Raw genomic sequence first — 6,000 nt, forward strand, 5'->3', positions numbered from 1 at the left:
ATACTGGTAATTCAGATTTAAGCCAATATAACTGCTGCAAAAAAATAATCATCATCACTGAGCTTCCCCTGTGTGAAAAATAAACAATAACATGCATGAGCCTCATCCACCTCAAAACATATTTTACTTCTTATGCATAAAGAGGAGAGGGGAGATCTCATATTAAACTCATTCCGTTTTTGCTATGGTGTGATAAAACAGAATTTGTCAAAAATAAAAATCATGGGATAAGTTGCTGCTGCACAATATATGTTCACAACTGAGTCCCAGTTGCAAAAGGCCCAAGTGGGAAGAAACAGATACCAGTGTCTCAATTCCAACTGGGCTCATGTAATTGTCAGGAGTTCAGCCTACACTCGAGTAGGACTCTGGCAGAGACACATGCCTAACTGGCATGTTCCCTCCCTCCTGATCGATTGTTCGGGAGCTTCATAAGCTTTCTTCAGCTCGAACATCACAGTGACCAATGCCAACCGACACCAGCACACTTAGGGATCTGCAGAGTTTGCGCCTCATGCATGACAGACCTCAGCAACTCAGCATTTTGGCTAATCTACTTTATTTACGCACACGGAGCACCGCAACATGGCTCCCTCTCTTTCTAGCATCAGACAGCAAAGAGAAAAAGAACAAAGGACAATAGTCCCACTTCACAGAACACAGTAACACAAACATCCTGTCTTCATCACTTCCCACTCTGTGGAGTCAAAACATACTACCTTATGTGAAAGACAAAAAAGATCAGGAATTCTAACAGTAATATGTTATCTCCCCCACCAAAGAAAAATAACAATATAACTCGTATTGTTTCTCAGCCCAGTTTATACCCCATTTTCTTTCCAGTGATATTGTCGGAGGAGGCTGAATCAGAAATTTGGTGGCTTAAGGAAGCCAGTCTCTTTATGATGGCCAATTGAAAGCTAAGATACTTTTTCTAATTGCTTGGACATTTTCTATAACGAAATTGAACTTTGTATAAACATACCATTCTGTCCACAGGGATGGGCACTGCAGACTCTTCTGTGGGGATTACAGTATTTTACTAAGGGGGGAGAATTTGTCATGATGCTTGAGTTGTTGTGAGATGCTGCACTCCTCTCACACCATCCTCCAGTTGGAAGGCGCCATGAGAAGGACGCAACAGCTCACGTCGTCATGCGAGCCCAGTGCCACTTTGAGCTCTGCCCTATTAATTTCTGTACACCCCTTGTATAGAGGAGACAGCAACCCACATCCAGTGGAGCTGTGGGCACGCGTTAGCAGAGTTCCACAGCGGGACTGTGTAGGTATGTGGCATCACAAAATGTCTTTATTGACAGCAAATCAAAACAACAAACATGGCTAGTGTGAACAGAGTCTCACACATGTGTCTTCTCTGTCCAAGAGCAGAGAACAATGAGCAGAAAACAAAAGCATACAGAACGGAAGTCCCGCTTGCACTACTGCAATGCACTCTATGTGGGGCTACCTTTGAAGGTGACCCGGAAACTGCAACTAATCCAGAATGCAGCAGCTAGACTGCTGACTGGGAGTGGCCACCGAGACCATATAACACTGGTCCTGAAAGACCTACATTGGCTCCCAGTATGTTTCCGAGCACAATTTAAAGTGTTGGTGCTGACCTTTAAAGCCCTAAATGGTCTCGGTCCAGGATACTGAAGGAGTGTCTCCAACCCCATCGTTCTGCCGGGACACTGAGGTCCAGCGCCGAGGGCCTTCTGATGGTTCCCACACTGAGAGAAGCAAAGTTACAGGGAACCAGCCAGAGGGCCTTCTCGGTAGTGGGGCCCGCCCTGTGGAACACCCTCCCATCAGATGTCAAAGAGATAAACAACTACCTGACATTGAGAAGACATCAGAAGGCAGCCCTGTTAAGGGGAATTTTTAATGTGTGACATTTTAATGTATTTTTAATCTTTGTTGGAAGCCGCCCAGAGTGGCTGGGGAAACCCAACCAGATGGGAAGGGTGCAAATAATAATAATAATAATAATAATAATAATAATACTCTAGTCTGAGTTTCCGTTCCCACACTTCAAGCAGCATAGAATGTAAATAAGGATCACATGACCCAGCAATGAGAGAATGAATTACTGACAGTTGTGTCCTTCTCACCTGCCCCCCAGCTGGAGGATGCCATGAGATGGACACAAAAGGCATGAGCCCTGCCGGAGCCCGATTTCTGTTCTCATCCTGAAGCAAAGTTCTTAACCTGCAGCACTATTTCTGGGTTAGCGGAGTGTGTAACCTGAAGCGTATGTAACCCGAGGTACCACTGTACTGTGTTTCCGTGGTATAGGACATTTGTCCTTTGTTCTTTCTCTCTTTGCTGTTTGATGCTGAATAGGAAGGAGCTGAGTTATGATGCTCCGGGTGTGTATATGTAAATAAATGTAGTTTAGTCAAAAATCTGCGCTACTGAGTCTGAACAGTGACTGTCTATACTCTGCTGATCCTGAAGTGTGCTGATGCCTCTTGATATCAGTTGCTGTGATGTTCAGGCTGGAGAAAGATTTTGAATCTCAGGAGGGAGAGAACATACCAGTCAGACCCCTACTCTTGTATAGGACCTCCTGACACTTGGAACAGTTTTTCAGAAAAAAGTGATGCCCTGTTGCAACTGCGTTAAAAGTTGCTTCATTTGTTTTGGCAAACAACATTAAAAGCCCAAAGGTACCTTTTCAAACAGGATGGAACATCTTGCTTGAATAACCTTGTTGTTTGCCCACATGTTCAATACACACTGCACTAATGAAGCCCACCCCAATCTCTCTTCATCTTTGGAGTTTTCAGCTTTTCTCCCTTGTTTGGAATAAATGTTGCTTAATATTCTTTGCACAGCACCGTTTGCATACTTCTCAGTCTTCCACCACAGCATATGCTACCAGTAACACCAACACTCATTACAATGTACAACAAGAGCTGCTTATTATGTTCCCCATCCTGTCCCCAGTCCTCAAATAACTATTTTCTGGAAAGATTTTGGCTTTTGGTAAAGGACCCCTGACAGTTAAGTCCAGTCGCGAACAACTCTGGGGTTGCGCGCTCATCTCGCTCTATAGGCCGAGAGAGCCGGCGTTTGTCCGCAGACAATTTTTCCGGGTCATGTCGCCAACATGACTAAGCTACTTCTGGCGAACCAGAGCAGTGCATGGAAATGCCGTTTACCTTCCCGCTGGAGCGGTACATATTTATCTACTTGCACTTTGACGTGCTTTCAAACTGCTAGATTGGCAGGAGCTGGGACAGAGCAACGGGAACTCATCTTGTCACGGGGATTCAAACTGCCAGCCTTCTGATTGGCAAGCCCTAGGTTCTGTGGTTTAGACCACAGCGCCAGTTTCTTAATAGAGTCTAAACGTAGGCAAATAAACTATTACATGGGCATGGCTAAAAGCAACAGGCCAAACATGCATCAATATAAATCAATGGTTCACAAACTTTCTTTTTCTCTGGCCACCCTTTCAGAATAAAAATTTGCTCATGCCATTTTTTTTACTGATAAGAAATACGTTGGAAAACCAGAAAAAGAACAACTCCTAGCAGTGCTTGATTTATAATATAGAACTCAACTACTTTATAATGGAGGGACGCGGGTGGCGCTGTGGGTAAAACCTCAGTGCCTAGGACTTGCTGATCATAAGGTCGCCGGTTTGAATCCCCACGGCGGGGTGAGCTCCCGCCGTTCAGTCGCAGCTCCTGCCCACCTAGCAGTTCGAAAGCACCCCTAAGTGCAAGTAGATAAATAAGGACCGCTTACCTAGCGGGAAGGTAAATGGTGTTTCCCTGTGCGGCGCTGGTGCTGGCTCGCCAGTGCAGCTTCGTCACGCTGGCCACGTGACCCGGAAGTGTCTTCGGACAGCGCCGGCTCCCGGCCTCTAGAGCGAGCTGAGCGTGCAAACCCTAGAGTCAGTCACAACTGGCCTGTACGGACAGGGGTACCTTTACCTTTAGCTTACTTTATAATAGGACCGTGGGACATCCAGAATGTATAAAACAATGCAGCTACATAAGAATATGAATCAAAATGCCCTTATAATTTATTTTTTTAATTTTGCATACCAATATAAATATGAGCCTTTTGCATACGTACCTTACATATTATATAAACTCAATGAGAGGTGTGTTTTTGCCAGGTAATATCATTTATGTTGGGACGCGGGTGGCTCTGTGGGTTAAAGCCTCAGTGCCTAGGGCTTGCCGATCAAAAGGTCGGCAGTTCAAATCCCAGCAGCGGGGTGCGCTCCCGCTGTTCGGTCCCAGCGCCTGCCAACCTAGCAGTTCGAAAGCACCCCTGGGTGCAAGTAGATAAATAGGGACCGCTTACTAGCGGGAAGGTAAACGGCGTTTCCGTGTGCGGCTCTGGCTCGCCAGAGCAGCGATGTCACGCTGGCCACGTGACCCAGAAGTGTCTTCGGACAGCGCTGGCCCTTGGCCTCTTTGAGTGAGATGGGCGCACAACCCCAGAGTCTGTCAAGACTGGCCCGTATGGGCAGGGGTACCTTTACCTTTACCTTATCATTTATGTTAGGTCTAATCTGAGACCGAGAAACTCTCATCTCATCAACACAAACAACCTTTATCTTTTCTGATCTTTCTTATTTGTCAGAGTTGAAAATCCCTGCTGTTCACAACAATATGTCATGGCGGACTGTAGCATAATGGCCTTGAAGACGTGTGGATAGTTTCTGGTTGTATATCCATTTTTGTTTTTTGCTACTATACTGCACTACACTGAAATGTTTAAATGTTTCTTTGATTGTCCTTGAATCTTCCTGCAAAACCTGCCATCCCTTTGAGAACCGCTGATATAAATGAACTAGTGTAAATAAGTTATTTGCGGACCTAGCATGTTAAGTCTTTAAGTTTGCAATCCTACACATCCCTGAGAGAAAGACCCATTCAACATTGTGGAACTTAATACTGAATAAACATGCATACAATTACAGTGGAGATGTACTCTCCCAAACCAACTCCTTTATCCCACGTATCCCTGTTCCAGCCCTTATGAGACGGTCATTCTCCTTATTCTGTGCACAACCATTAATCACATTTAAAGAAATGATCTATCCAGCAACACTTCATGGTATAAATGTCAAACTATATTTCTGGCATAAACTGGTCCTTTGAGAATATCAGAGCCATTGCACAAAGACACTCCAAAACTTGATAGAAAGGAGATTTATTTATGACGACATAGCCATCCCATGTTGGGAAGATGTTTGAGTGCTCTTTTTTCATTTTGTTGTTCTTTCTTGTTCTTATATCTTTGAAAATCTAATACAAATTTTTTTTTAAAAAAAAGCAATCATATGTCTGGGTAACTTACATTTAAAAAGAGAGAAGGAATTCATAACAGTAAGTACCTTATTGGCTCAAATATAAGTCACACCTGAATACAACACAAGACATAACTGGCTGTACATTTGAAAAAAATAATATATACTATTCATTGCTGCATACCATAAGACTGCAAACATAAGCCGCACTTTAACTTTTCATGTTTGGAATTTGGGGAATAAGTGAGGCTTATATTCAGTCAAATACAGTACGTTGGTCCATTAGGGGGGAAAATCCAGACAGGGACAGTTAAACAATAACTTTACAGTGGTACCTCAGGTTACAGACGCTTCAGGTTACAGACTCCGCTAACCCAGAAATAGTACCTCAGGTTAAGAACTTTGCTTCAGGATGAGAACAGAAATCATGCGGCGGCAGCGGGAGGCCCCATTAGCTAAAGTGGTACCTCAGGTTTCAGGTTAAGAAAGAACCTACAGCACAAATTAAGTTCTTAACCCAAGGTACCACTGTACTACAACCAATTTTAAATCAAAAAATGTGAAGTAACTTTCAGGTTGCACAGCTTGCTTCCTCAGCTTTGATGTGAACCAAAAAGAGACAGGAAGTGACACGTGAAGTGTTTTCCTTGGTAGATAGAATGGTGGAAGTCCAGATAGTGATCTTTTTTTTAAAAAAAAAAGTTGCAAACCTGAAAGAGTAT

The sequence above is a fragment of the Podarcis tiliguerta genome, assembly GCF_965153285.1.
Source record: "Podarcis tiliguerta genome assembly, chromosome: 10".
Taxonomy (NCBI): Eukaryota; Metazoa; Chordata; class Lepidosauria; order Squamata; family Lacertidae; genus Podarcis; species Podarcis tiliguerta.